Source organism: Lactuca serriola, chromosome 4 (genome assembly GCF_051521515.1).
Source record: "Lactuca serriola cultivar US96UC23 chromosome 4, Lser_US96UC23_V15, whole genome shotgun sequence".
In the NCBI taxonomy this organism is placed as follows: Eukaryota; Viridiplantae; Streptophyta; class Magnoliopsida; order Asterales; family Asteraceae; genus Lactuca; species Lactuca serriola.
The window spans coordinates 76,065,017-76,081,230 of record NC_136411.1 but is presented as its reverse complement, the minus strand read 5'-3'; the positions used below and the strand labels follow the sequence as shown (position 1 = coordinate 76,081,230).

General features: G+C 35.3%; 1 long non-coding RNA gene across 1 annotated transcript; it reads right to left on the bottom strand.

Annotated features, from left to right (window-relative positions):
* Positions 1-991: 991 nt before the first annotated feature.
* On the bottom strand, positions 992-2,505 carry LOC145101927 (uncharacterized). The gene is made up of 3 exons (XR_013705925.1): positions 2,357-2,505; positions 1,838-1,922; positions 992-1,672 (listed from the first exon to the last, which is right to left on the bottom strand). It is a non-coding gene; the product is annotated as an uncharacterized LOC145101927 (long non-coding RNA).
* Between the last annotated feature and the right edge of the window lie 13,709 nt (positions 2,506-16,214).

Below are 16,214 nucleotides of genomic sequence, written 5' to 3'. Positions count from 1 at the left end.
TCGTGCAATTGTTGTGTAATTGTTTTGGTATTTGTGCCTTCAAGTTTGAAAACCTGGCAATATGTCACAATCGTTTGTAAAAATGTTATTATATAAATTCTAATTAATCCCTTTATTTATATACAATGTTTATTTTTCACCTTATACTTTTCCCGACTTTTAAAAATTCATTATATTAACCTAGTCTATTAGAAATATGCTATTAGAATTATGCTAATACATTAATCAGTGGCGGACCTTAGTGGAGCATTAGTGGCCCCGGACCACTGCTTAATTTCCGGCACACAATGTAAAAAAAAATTGGTTTTTTCTATTAGGTGCATTGGTTTGAAGTACGAGAGACACCCCTATTAAAACAGTTCGCGTCCGCCACTGACGTTAATGATAATATTAAATATATATATATATATATATATATATATATATATATATATATATATATTATTTTTAACCTATAATAGTATTAATAAAATTCATTTGTAAACTCAATCAACATTTAAAAATTAGTGTTTAAAAACTCAATTAGTGTTTAAAATTAACTAGTGTTTTAAAAAATCAACATTTAGAGTTGGCGGTTAAAAACTCAAGTAGTGTTTAAAATTAACTTTTACAAACTCAATTAATCGTATTATAACTCAATTAGCATTAAAAGAAAATAACACTTGCATACGTTAAAAATTATATAAATATTGAAGCGTCATAAAACCATTATAAAATTAGTGTTTTTTTTTCTAACATGGGAAATCCAACGATTTTTTTTTAAATACGTATACAAATAAAAAAGCTATAAATAAAAATATAGTTTGTTGAAATTTTTGATAAATTTGACTACATTGAATATAATCAATCATTCCATTCGTGCAAAACACATTTAGAAATCCCCTGTAAGAACTTCATCGTTAGTTGCACACAAGAAAAAAAAAGTGATTTCCCCGTATACTATTATATTAATGATATTTAAATAATGGATGTGAGGAATAGATTTTAAACAAGTGAAAGGTGAATTTTAAACTACATAGTTAAACAGAAGGGTGATAAATGAAAATACATATTATATAAACAGTTTTTTTAAATTTAAAAATAAAATTTGACTAAATAAACATAATCAATCAAGTCATCGTGCATTTAGATTTTTGTTCGTGTATATAGAATTACCCTAAAATATTTGAATAAAACTACTGAATAGTCAAAATCAATAAAAATTTTGAGCCGAGTTAAATATATATGTTTGATAAAATATTTGAATAAAACTACTGAATAGTCAAAATCAATAAAAATGTCATTTTCTTTTATGTAATCAATCTTCCAAAATGCACTTTTTAACCAAACACATATTTGAGTGTTATGACCATTAAAAATAGTTTGTAGCATCCCACAATATAATATTTCAAACAAATCATTGGAATTTAAATCATTATGGATTTATTTTTTCATTCTATAAACTTTGTAGTTGTTAAAATAATATCAATAGAAATTACAAATAGACCATGTTGTGTTGGATAGATGGAAATTACAAACAGACCATGTGTTGGCTAGATGTATGTCATTAAAATTCCATTAACCATGTGTTGTTCTTATAATCTTTGCCCCTACATCTCATCAGACTATAGAGTGTCCCTTCTACAGCTCCATCTTTCTAGAGATAGTGTCATACATAAATAACATCAAACTTCTGCAAACAAATACACAATAAGCATCTAATTTCAAAAAATACATACACAAATAACATCAAATTTCAGAAAATACATACATATATGCATCTAATTTCAGAAAAAAAAAAAAACAAAATAAAAACAAAACAAAAACAAAAACAAAAAACAAAGGAAATAGTGCTTACCAAATGGTTGAAATGATATTGAAAGCTTCCTCTTCATTTGAGCTTTTGGCTCACTCCCTCTGTTCTCTTCATTAGAATCATAATCCTGAAACATAACAACAAAAACAATGTTTTTAAGGTTATAATGTTCAAATAAGAAATGCATTTGAGATATAAATGAATAACCAGGGGATCCCTTTGTTGTCCAAAAAGAAATTACATAAGATATTTTGGGGCAAATTCTACATAAATTTGATTTTACATACAAATTTGTTGTCCAATTCGATTCTATAGACATGTCGAATGAAGAAATTAAGAGCACACACCTGATAGGCGGAAGTTCGGAACTAAAAACGGATTCAGTAGAAAACATAGACTTGTGAAATCAGTTAATTAAGTGAAATCGGAAAAATCAGAAGAAATCGATAGAACGAGAACAAATTAGCAATCAATCGACAACAATCAACAAAGTTGAACTCGATTTTAATTTGTGAAATTAACTCAATCGACAGCTAACATCTTGCTGTTAAAAAAACTCACCTCAAGAAGACGATCGCGGAGGAGGAAGACGACGGCGTTGGCGAAACGACGGAACGACGAATGGGGGAAGAGGAGGCTGAGGAATGCGATGTGGATGCTTTCGCTTCAACAGCCGATTGAGGAAGAAGGATGGAGCGTAAATGCTATATGGGTAATGAAGGGCAATGTTGTCTAAATTTCCAGTCAGTTCAATTTTTTAGGCGGACCGAATCAGATGAAAAAACTGACCGAGTCAACAAAATCTTCTGACCCAATACAAGTCAAACAGTTTGACTCAGACCGGGTCAGACATTTCAAAATGTCTGATTGGACCCGGTCAGGAAGAAATCAAACAGCCCCTTAGACTTAGGGCCTGTTTGTTTTCCTTCCGACTCAGTCCAATCAGTATTTTTCTCAAACTCGGTCCGATTCTGTTTGTTTGATTAGGATATGTTAAACATCTGACCCAGTCCATGGTAGTCCATCACATCTGATTCGGTCCTTCAAAAAAATATCGCTGACTCGGTCATTTCTTTTGCCTTCACGTATTTGCCCTTTCTTTCTCCTTGCGTTTTGAGGCGATTTCTTCCTTCTCCTTCCCCCCGAAGCATTCATACTCTCCTCCCACCTCCAAACTTTGCATCGGATCCTCCTACCTCCGACCAACGCCTTCGTCGCCGACTCGCCTGAGCTCCAGCCTCCTTCCAGCAGTAAGAAAAATGTTCTCTGTTGATAGCCGCAGGTGAAGATGATCGTCACTAATACAGTCGGTGAAGGTGATTGTCACCGGATGTGGGAGGCACAGGTTTACAGCCACAATCTCTTACGAGCCCTAATTTGGTAATCTCGTTCATCTATTTATCGATTCCATGTGTTGGGGAGCTTTTCAACTTTTTTGTTTTCCTAAAGCATATACCATTGATAGTTGATAACTTGTTATTGGCCCTAATTTTATTTTCAATTTCTTGTTTATGTTGGGTCCTGTGCGTATGAATTTGCAATATTCGTAGATTACTCTCATTTTTTGTTGCCAAAAAGTGACCCATGACTTCAAGCTCCACCATTTGAAATGTGTTCATGCTTGATGCTAAAGTACATATAACATTTATTACACTCATCATATTTGTTTCTATGTGTCATGTTACATTCATATGTTCTCATTTTCTATGGTATTTGATATGTTAGGCCCTCTGCTTTGTTCTGTAAGCTGTAAGCTCAAACAGGAGAGGAAGTGCATCATGAGAGTGTTTTTGAAACAAAAACAAGACACCAATGATGAAACGCACAATAACCCATACCCAATAAAAATAAAAACAAGTCACCAATTTTCCTAACTCAACCATTAGCTTCATAGCTCATGTAATGCATGATTTCTACACTTTATAATTGGAATAACAAAAAGGGTTGTGTGAGTTGTTTATTTTTTTTTTTGTTTTTGTTGATTTTGATTGATAAAAGAATTGAATTTCATGTGTTTGCTGATTGAAGTTTTATTGTGAGTTGTTTGATTTTTTTTCCTTTTTTTTTTGTTGATTTTGATTGATGAAAAATGTAATGTTATAAATTAAATGGTAAATTGTAAAGAAATTATTATAAAAAATATTGTCTAAGGGTAATATAGTCATTTTGCACAATCAGTTAGATGTGAAATCAAACTACAAGTTTAAGTCAGAAATTAACTCAGTCAGAACTTCTAACTCAGTCAGCCTCTGACTCAGTCAGATTTGATTCAGTCAGCAACTATCAAACGACCCCTTACTGATTTTAGAGTATGTTTGGGTTAGTTTTTTTTATGTCAAAAATGACTTTTAAGAAAAGTGCTTATTAGCTTATAGCTTTTAGGAAAAGTGGGTTTTAAAAAGTGTTTGGATGCGAAAAGCTGTTTTTTCAAGTAAAATGGTTAAAAAGCTAAGGGTGCGTTTAATTGCGGAAAAATGAGCTGTTTTCCGGAAAAATTTTCCAAGAAAAATGAGAATTTTGAAAAATGCGTTTAGTTCGTCTATTTTTCTAAATTTTTCACGGAAAATAAAAATTTTCCGTTTTCTAAAATTACAAAGAAGTTGGAAATTTTTGGAAAACTGATAATCATTGTTTTCCATATTTTTCTAATTCCAAACTTTTTCTATAAACACACACATACCCACTCCACCCCATCCACCTCTACCTACCCCCACCTTAACACCCCCCACCCATACACACACATATACATACCCACCCCTACACACACCCACCCGCACACACACACATACATACCAACTCACACACACACACACGCCAACCTACACACACATACATACACACCCACCCACCCACAAACACACACACATATATACCCACCCACACACACACCCACCCGTACACACACACACCAACCCCCCCACACACACATATACATACACACCCACCCACAAACACACACATACATACATACCAACCACACACAAACACACCCACCCGTATACACACACACACACCAACCCACACACACACATACATACTCACCTACCCACAAACACACACACATACACACATACATACCCATACACACACCCACCTACAAACACGCACACACACATACACATACATACCCACCCACCCACCCACAAACACACACACACACATACATACATACCCCCATACACACCCACCCGCATACACACACACCAACCCACAAACACACACACACATACATACCCACCCATACACACTCGCACACACACACACATACATACCCACCCACACCCACACACAAACCCACACCTACCCCCACCCCTACACCTACGTGGCCACGAGCGTTGTCCGTGCACACCATCCCGGACCATCGTGGTCGTGGTGATTCGTGGTGGGGAAGACGGAGGACCACGGAGTTGCCTCTCTCAGCCGGCCCTCTTCTTCTTCCTCTCTTTCCGTTCGTGCTCGTCACTGGTACACCACCACCAGTTCGTGCTTCGTGTTGGTCTCCGTGGTTGCGTTGCTCGTGACAAGTATTGCAGATGGCCTAATTTGCAGCTTCTCGAAGTTATCCGTAGTCTGCCATCAACAGTTAACAATTCATGCATATCCCCTAGAGTAAATTACACGGATCGTCCCTGTGGTTTGGGGTAATTTGCAAGTTTGATCCTTAACTTATTTTTTTAACCCGTACCATCCTTATAGTTTGATTTTATTGCGTCGTTGGTCCCTAACTGATTTAAAATGACTAATATACCCTTATCTATTATTTTAATTGTTTTGTTTTCTATTAATTTATTAAGGTCATCTCCAATCCATTAAACCCATGAAAAGTTGTATGGATTGCCACATAGGAAAGAGAACATACACATTCAATTTAATTATTAAAAAATTCATTACTTTTCATTACAATTTTATTACACCATTCAATGGCCATTAAACTCTACACTCTCTCTCTTCTATATTATATTCACATTTAATCTATTAAACCCTCTTAACAACTCCCATTGGGATGGCCTAAATGAAATTGTAAAAAATAAAAAAAAAATTGTTTAACAGACGAGTCCGTGATCACCTCCCCGCTATCACTCTCACCCTCCTTCTCCGGAGAGACTGTCGACCTTCTCTGCCTTCATCTCGTTTATTTAACCTGCAACTTATCAATCATCTTCCCATTATCAATTCAATACATTAAACCACAGAAAAAAAATAAAATCAGGAACGATATTCTTCAATCCATCAAAACCAAATAAAGAAATCAATAAACTAAACCTGCAATGAAATCAAACCAACTTCAAATCCTTTAATGAAAAACTAAGGAAAACCTAACTTCAAATCCTTTAATCAGAATCTAAGGCTAAAAATTGGAAGGAATCCTTGAACCAAAAGTTCTGATGAAACCAGATTGAGCAAGCTTTTGAATGGACTCTACAAATCAGAAAAAGCCTTAACGAACTAAAACCTAAAAAATTAAGCAGATTCAAACATAACATAATGAGCTTTTGAATCGACACTCCTAGAAATCAAAATCTTCCTTTTTTCATCCTTCTTTGACACTTTGTTGTCCATGCCTCCTTGTCAAGCTTTTCTTGGATTCTAACCTTTTGCAATCGCCATCTTTCCCCTGAACACAATCGTTAGTAAACATCTCTTGAGAGTTTGAGCTGCTGTTAGAATCTAAGGCTAGGAATAGGAGCCTTTTGCAATCGCCTTTTGCGACCAAACGGTCGACAACTCCCTCTTTTGTTTTATGTATTAATCAGTTTCAGAAGAACAACCTCCCGCTACCTTCACCACTTCATTTGATCATCAACCACATCCAGCCTCCTCTTTTCTGGTATATCCAACAACAAATAGAAAAAGATGACAGGATGAAAGAGTGGATCTAGGGTTCAGAATAGATTTTGATAGTAATGGGTTAAAGGATCTCCGATTCTGACGATAATATGGGAGAATGAAGGATCCTGGAAATTGTGAGTGTTGACTGGCGGCGACGACACAGTTAATCGGAACTGGAGTGGGCGCCCTCCGGCTCTAGCGGCGACGATGACGGTCGTAGTTGAGAGAGGGTTCTTGATTTCTAATTATTTGTTCGTCGGAACCATGACAGCGACGGTCTAGGGTTCTTGGATGAGCTCAGAGTTCTTGGAGGGTTGAGTTTAGAGAAGAAAGAGAGAAAGACAATGTATCATATACGAAATGGGATAAGAAATTGGAGGTTGGTGAGGGTGGTTTTTTTTTCTTTCTTTTTTTAAAACTATAAATAAAAATTAAATGATAAATAAATATAAAAAAAAGTAATAAGGGTAATATAGTCATTTTAGGTGAAATAAGGACCAAGGACGCAATAAAATCAAACATTAGGGACAGTTCAAGTTAAAAAAATAAGTTAAAAACCAAACGTACAAATTATCTCAAACCACATAGACTATCCGTGTAATTTACTTTATCCCCTAACCGCCTAACATCATATTAGTAACATGTAAATTAAAAATGTCTACATCATCATTTCAAAGACACAAAATGCATCGCTCCTTTAAGTAAGAAATGTTGTCAACTCTATTTGAAATGTTTGGGAATTTATTTGATACAACGGTCGTTATAGGATCTTCGTTAGTAAGAATAAGGGCATCATGTAAGAATAAGGTCATCATTTATACTGATGCAAGTACTCTAATCTTCACCTTCAAGTGCTTTTGTAGGAAGAAGACCATCTCCCATGTCTAAAATCCATTTATTAAAGCGACCCATGTGTAAAAGATCATCACCATTGGATCATGTGTCAACGGAATCATCAGCAAAATTCAAAAACAGATAAATAAGATATAGATAACTAGTTTATAGTATTTGTATTTATCTTCTAATTGTTGTAACTAAAGATCCGTTGATGTAGGATCCGTCTTTGTAAAGTTATCTATATAATGAATACACTCCTACAGGAGATTGCATCCCAAATATTACTATTTTCTTCTTGGTATCAGAGCCTTTCACCTTAGGGTTTCTGAATTTATTTTCTTCTCTTTCATTCGACCCTTCCTTGATCTTCTCTTAGATCAAGCATCGGCATGGCTTCCTCCTTTGCATCTAATTTCATTAATTCTTCTAAAATTGTCATGGTTGTAACCTATAAACTAACCAGAACCAATTTCTTGCTTTGGAAAGCATAAGTTGTCCCGATTCTGAAGGGAGTGAAATTATTTGGTTACCTTGATGGAACCATGAAGATTCCAGCTGCCAAAATCACTGTCGGCACAGGAGAAGCAATGAAAACTGAAGATAACCCATCACACGGATCTCTCAAGATCAAGCCATCATAGGAGGATTATTATCTTCCATGACTGAAGAAGTTTTGTCCCAACTCACCAGGTGCACAGACACTTCAGAGCAATTGTGGACCTCACTTCATACTATGTTTTCAGCGTAACATAGAGGTAATTCTATTCAGATTCGAACCCAACTGGCTAACACAAAAGAGGGTGATATGAGTGATGCGGAATACTATCAGGAAATGACAGGAGTGGCGGATACCATGGCCAATATTGGCCATCCCATGACTGATGAGGAAGTTATTGGCTATATTCTATTCGGTTTAGGGCCAGGTCATGGAGACCTTTTCACCGCCATCACGGTCCTAAGCAACAATCAAGAGGTAAAGCTATCAAAATTCTACTCATATCTCATTGCACATGAAGCCCAGCCGGCCGCAATAATTAGCCCTATTGATTTTTCGTCCTCTGCTAACTCTGCTACAAAACAAGAACCTACCAACAGTGCCCCCAACAACAATAATTTTTGTAAAAACCAGAACAACAATGGATCCAGTAGCAACAATTATCGAAACAACTATCGAAATGGTGGATATCGAGGGCGAGGACGAGGATGTGGCAAATTCGGTGGTGGGGGCCAACGCTGCCAAGTATGTGGGATACCAGGACACACAACTTTGAGCTGTAGAAACCGGTTCAATCATGCATATCAGTCGGATGAATATCGAGGCGGAAACAGTGCCACTTTTGGAAACTACAACACCGACCCAAACTGGTACCTCGACACCGGAGCAACTGATCACAAGTGACCTTGATCGCCTGTCCATACCCGAACGTTACCATGGAAAAGACCAAATCCATGTAGCCAATGGAGCAGTTTTGCATATTTCTCATATTTGTCATTATAAAATTCACAGTTTAGGTAGACACATCTGACATTCCCACTGTTTTTGATCTCTCCAGCCCTGTTGTCTCGCCACCTGCATCTTCAGCGTAGGTCAGTCCACCTAGCTCTCCCACTCCAGCCAATCCACCAACACCTCCAATCGGTGTCACAACTCGACGCCAATTAGGAAAAACTTTTCCTAAACAATTTACTAATGGCACCATCCTATATAACCAAAATCGACCTGTGTTGTTTGTTGAACCCACTTCATCTCATCAAGCTATGGCTGAACCAAAGTTGCGTCATGCCACGGAAAGCGAGTTTACAACCCTCTAAACAAATAATGCATGGGACTTGGTCCCCATACCACATGGGGTGAACATAGTTGGTTGTAAATGGAATTTTAAGACTAAGCTAAATCCGGATGGCTCCCTTGATAAACATAAAGCACGCTTGGTAGCTTGTGGGTTCACTCAGCAGTATGGGGTGGACTATCAGGACCCTTTAGTCTAGTGGTGAAACTAGCAACGGTACGGCTTCTGCTCTCTCTAGCGGTCTATAAAAACTGGCATTTACGCCAGATTGATGTTAACAATGTATTTTTGCATGGATTATTAAATGAAGATGTGTATATAAAGCAACCTCCTGGTTTTGAAGACTCCAAGCATCCTCATCATGTTTGTAAGCTTAGAAAAGCAATCTATGGCTTCAAACAGTCTCCTCGGGCCTGGTTTTCTCGACTGAGTGACAAATTGCATCATCTAGGCTTCACTTCCTCTAAGGCTGATACTTCTATTTTCTTGTTCCATCATGGCCATCATATCATCTATATGTTAGTCTATGTAGATGATATTGTTATAGTTGGGTCCTCTAAAGAAATTGTTGATCATCTAGTGCGCAAGTTGTCCTTGTCCTTTCCTATCAAGGACCTTGGTCGTCTCAATTACTTCTTAGGGATTGAAGTCAATCACAATTCAGGAGGAGTTACATTACTTCAGCACAAGTATGCTTTAGATCTCGTCCATCGAGCTCACATGGAGAATTGTAAGAGTGTATCAACCCCTATGTCACTCACAGATAAACTTGCAAAAGACTATGGTAAACTACTGAGTGATGAGGATGCTTTCAAGTATAGAAGTATGGTCGAAGGCTTACAATATCTTACCTTAACAAGACCAGACATATCTTTTGCACTAAACAAGGTTTGCCAGTATCTCTCTAAACCCACTGATATACACTCGGAGGCAGTTAAACGAATACTTCGGTACATTAAAGGCACGACAATACAGAACTTAATATTAGAAAACCTCCTCTACACTACTAAGTGTTTTTACAGATGCAGATTGGGCTGGTTGCCTTGACTATCGCAGATCTACCACAGGTTTTTCTGTGTTTCTAGGTCCGAATTTAATCTCTTGGAGTTCCCGCAAACAACCTACTGTATTGCGTTCAAGTACAGAAGCAGAATACAAAGCCTTGGCGAATGGTACAACTGAAGTCATTTAGATACAATCATTACTCATGGAACTTGGAGTTCATCAGCCAAGGCCACTTGTTCTGTGGTTTGACAATTTAGGAGCCACCCATCTTACTGCAAACCCAATGTTCCATGCTAGAACAAAACACATTGAAGTTGATTTTCATTTTGTTAGAGAGAAAGTGGTTATGGGTGCTCTTGATGTACATTTTATCTCTTCAAATGATCAAATAGATGATGGGTTTACTAAACCATTTACTCGACACATGTTGAATCATATGAAGCACAATTTGAACCTAGCATCGGTTCTTGAGGGGGAATGTCAACAGAAAGGGTCATCAACAAAATTCAAAAAGAGATAAATAAGATATAGATAACTAGGTTATAGTATTTGTATTTATCTTCTAATTTTTGTAACTAAAGATCCGTTGACGTAGGATCTGTCTTTGTAAAGGTATCTATATAATGAATACACTCCTACAGGAGATTGCATCCCGAATATTACTATTTTCTTGTTCATGCAAGTGCATGTTAGTTGTTATAACTAAAGTCTTTTGTGTATTCCATAGAGATGGTGACTTGTTAATAACAGCATCGACAATGTCACTACATTGTGCATGCGAAATAACTAGAATAATTTGTCAAAATTCTCTTCTAAGGAGTGCAACTTTCCCCCAAAAACTTTATTTTCAGCATCAGGAACATTATGACGACACACATCTCGAAATATTTTATCAACAACTTCAAATGCATATCGATGTCGTAATGGTGTTTCATCCCATATAAAGCTCTAAAGCGTTAATCAACTTTGTTTTCCTCCACAAGAAATTACAATACATGAGTGTGGCAAATAAGGAAAAGGCTAAACCACATATTTTATTAGCAATACAATTAATTATCCCTGAAAAAAAATATTAAAATATTTTTTTATATTTCTTCCTATTTATCATTCTATTTATATAAGATTATATCATGTGGATACCATTAATTTTCTCTCTTAGTCCATTTCTTGATTTTCATATTTGTCTTGATCTAATGAGTAGAATGATAAAGAAAAAAAATAATAGAAAGATATTTGATTTCTATTCCTAAATATTAGCAGTTCTTAAAAAAAAGCTAATCATTTCATTTTTTTTATATTCACTAAATAATAAGTATTATCACTATATAAAAACTAAAAGAGTAAAGTACACAAATTGTCCGTATTTATGGTTTAGGTTAATTCGCGTGTTTGGTTCCTAACTTTTTTTTTTTTTTAACTCGGAAGGTCCCTAATGTGTATTTTTGTTACGCATTTGGTTCATGTCTTACCTAAAAAGACTATTATGCATTTATTTTTAATTTATTTAAATAAACAAACCCCAACCCCACCCCTCGCCTTACCTTACCTATCTCACCATTTTTTCCTATTTAAATAATAGTTTTTTTTAGGTAAGACAGGGACCAAACATATAACAAAAACAAACAGCAGAGGCTTTCTACATTAAAAAAATAAGTTAAAGACCAAACATGCAAATTACCCCAAACCATAGGAACCATTCTTGAAATTTACTCAAACTAAAAAGAGCTTTTTTTTTTAACATAAAAGACACCTAATTTAAAGAAGAGAAAGACAAAATATATTATTTGTCCTATTTTATATTTGAAAATAAATTTTGAAGTTTAGATTAATAAAAATCCCATATTTTTAGTTTAAGAACATCAAATTTTTTCTTTTTCATTTTCGCATATGGTTTTTTATGTAATTATTTTTAAAACGATGTTATTTTGGTGACTAATAGTTTTACAAATTATAGAGATGATATCTACGAAATTAGTGACTATTTTGGTAAACTCTTTAAATAATACATATATTTTATATAAAATACATAAATGATCGTTATGATTTACTAAAAGTCACAAAGATGAACATGGTTATGTGGTTTTCTAAAACTTGTGTGGTGGATAAAAAGACTTTTATATAATTTTTATAGTACTTTATTTAATTTAATTTTAAAATACTAATAATAACCTAGCTCCTTGTAATACCCTTAAATTACGGCAAAAATAAATTTTATTAGATAAATAAAATAAATAATGTGGAATAATAATAATTATAATTAGATGATATATAAAAATATGAGAGAATTTTGTTGTGAATGGAATATTTTTAGAAGTGATGGTCAAATGTGACGAATTAAAAAAAAGTTGTTGTTGACTGGGTCATTGACCAAGTAAGTAAATGGACCAAGTTTGTCATAATTTTGTGTTGGGAATGACCTTGTATGAAATATCATAAGTTGTTAGTTAAATATTTGAAATGTGGGAGTAGGCCCACCTCGATAATATGGGCTCTGGCCCTTGGACAAGGCCGGTGCAGACATCTTATGTCTAAGGACATTTCAATTTTATAGATTTTATTTGATAGTGAATGGATATGATCATGAATGCCATGTCTATGTCGATTTCAAAGTGTTGCATGCTTAGTAAATTTGGAAGAAAGAAGATTGATTTCATGCCACCGCCATTCTCAAGTTTTGAACATCATAGAATTTTTCATCCTGTAAAAGCGAGTCATGGCTTGAAACAAGTTGTGTTTTCTTCATATTTATATACTCATGTTAACACCAAACAACGATTTGGAACTGCAACTTTTCAAGATAGCATGGTGGGCGATCCTCTGAGCACGATCTTTTTGATCATGCGGGTTATAGTTGCATCTAATATAGTTCAAAAAGAAATATCAATGGGGAAAAACATTATAAGGCGGTAGCCATTGGTATGATCCTTTCTTTATTCTATAATAAATTTCATATAATATAAAATCTAATTCAACTGCTTATTTGTTCTAGTGTTACCGGTTGGATATGTCGTCCCAAAAGCTAGCAATCTCATTAGTTTTCTGCTTTTAAAATTGTTGAACCTCTTTTCGGAGGATGATAAGATTGTGGTAATTTCAAAGTATATTTTGTTGTTTTAGTATAAAAGAAAACTAGTAATGAAATTGATACTTTAATCCATATTAGAAAGAATCTATAAATGCGACCTTCTAGATCAATGAAGAATTATCAACCACATAGTGCTCTAGTTTCAAAAGCTAGTAATGTTGTACCAATACCCATTTTTAGAACTCGATCTTTTGAAGAGTCGGACAAAAATAAGAAATTGAGATGATGACAAACTTTCACTCCATACACTAAAATAACAAAAAATATTTTGAACTTACCATAATTTTATCACACTCTGAAAGAGGTTCAACAAATTTAAAAGCAGAAACTAATGAGATTGCTAGCTTTTGTGATGATATACCCACACAGTAACACTAGAACATATAAATAGTTAAATTAAAATTTATATTATATGAAAGTTACTATAGAATAAAGAAAGAATTATACCAATCGCTATCGTTGTATGATGTTTCTTTGCAATCGATATTGCTTTTTGAAATATAATAGATGCATCTATAACCCGCATGATCAAGAGGATCATGCCCAAAGGATAGCCCACCATGTTATCTTGGGAAAATTGGAGCTCCAAATCGTTGTTGGTGTTAACATGAGTATACAGGTATGAGAAAAACACAACCTGTTTCAATTTATGAATTGCTTTTACAGGATGAGAAATTCTCTTATGTTCGAAACTTGAGAATGGTGGTGGGATCAAATGGATCTTCTTTCTTCCAAATTCATTAAGCATTCAACATTTTGAAATTGACATTGACATGCATGATCCTATCCAGATAACACTTCGCTATAGATAAAATATATAAAATCAGAATGTACCTTAGAATCAAAGAGACAAAGTACCTTAGAAGTATTTGCCCGTGAGTTAGTCAAATTTGGCCATAATGAGTGGATGCAAATTCAAGAAATTATCGACAAACACAAGGGTATTCATGCTTAGGAAGTGAAGTTGGAAATTCAGTAGCTACTCAACAAAGTCAAGAAGTTGAACCTTATACCATCACCTAGTCCATCTAGACCATCATCCTCAGGAAGAACAGGCGCTCCCAGACAGTCCAATAATACCAAGTTTCTTCTTCTTTATAGTACTAGGTACATCAACAATAAACTGCCATAGGATGTTGAACCAGTCCAATACATGTTCATTCCAGAACCGGAGCATGGGATATTTTATCTTGACAGTCAGAATCAAATGTGCTTTCAACGAACTAATGATCTTCCTTCTGCTCCCACTGAACATTTGTTTCATCTTCGCTTGGAAGGACTTAGTCACTATGAACTGGAAAGAGGATACCGTGTGCTAATATCTCTGGAGCTTAGTAGAAAACTGGATGAACTTAAACTTGATCAATTCAGATGGGTCAAGCCTGAGACCTTGAAAGAAGCTGACAAGTTTTGCAACGGTTCTTCTGATGACTCTGAAGAAGATTAGTTTTGACATCATCAGATAGGAGGAGATTATAAGGTCACACCTTATGATCTGAAGAGTCAAACACTCTACACTATCTGTCAGTGTCAGCGTATTCTCACCTTCATCGTTAGTGTATCAAGCTTATCAACATCAGTGCATACTATAGTTATTCTATGTAATCTTTTGTATATTAGGTAATGATATAGATAAGTATAGAATAGATAACAGATCCGTTATCTTTGTTATGAAGATCGTTTCTTAGTATAGATAAGATACAATCCCTTAAATCAAGGGATTCACATGTATAGATTACTATATAATCTACATTAGGGTAAACCCTAATGTAGAGAGTTTGGCTTTGTGTCAATCGTCTTTGTGACAACTCATCTTCTTGGTGAAGACAAAAACCCTTTCTTGGAGAAAGAAAAATTTGGAGAACTCTCTGCGTTATTTACTTTCTGTTCTTTTTTTTTCTTTGATTAATTTACTTTAGTTATTTATACTTGAAGTGTATCCGATCGATACAAACCTTCATGAGTCCATAATCAACGGTTCCTTTCACGTATTGTAAGATGTGTTTCACAACTTGGAAATTCAAAAGTGGTTGGTTCCTCCATGAAATGACTTGTAATTCCAACCAAAAATGATAAGTCCGATCGAGTGTGAGTCAAGTACCTCAAACAACCTACCATTCTCCTATATTTGGTTGGTTCAACGTTTTCACCATCTTCATCCTTCTTAACCTTCAACTTAGGTTCCATTAGTGAGGTTGTCGAGTTGCAATCTAGCAACCCAAATTGCTCCAAAATCTCCTTTGCATAAGTCATTTGTTGCAAATATATTCCTTACTTCTTTTGCGAAACTTCGATTTCAAGGTAGTAAGAAAGTAATCCCAAGTCACTTATTTTGAATTCTTTCTTCATTTGTTCCTTGAATTCAACAACGCCGCTGGTGTTTGACTCGGTAATGGTCAAGTCATCAACATAGACACTAACAATAAGAATTTTGTCTTTCGAGTCCTTTTTGTAAACAACAGGGTCTTGTGAACTTTTCTTAAAACCAAGTCTTTTTAAGCTTTATCCAAGCGAATGTTCCAAGCTCGAGGAGCTTGTCATAGACCATAATGAGATTTGTAGAGCTTGAACACCTTGTGACTGTTTGCTTTATCAACATATTCTTCTGGTTGGGTGACATAGACCTCCTCCTTGAGATCTCCATTGAGAAAAGATGACATGACATCGAGATGGTGTACAACCCACCCATGTTCAACTGCTAAGGCAAGGTTGGGCCTTAAGGTGTCAAGTTGTGCTACCAGTGCAAAAACTTCATCAAAGTCGACCAATCCTTTTGCTAGAACTCGAGCTCTATGCTTCACCACCTTTCTCATGTTGTATTTCTTCACTTTAAACACCCGTTTCAAACCAATTACTTTATGACCCAGTGGCA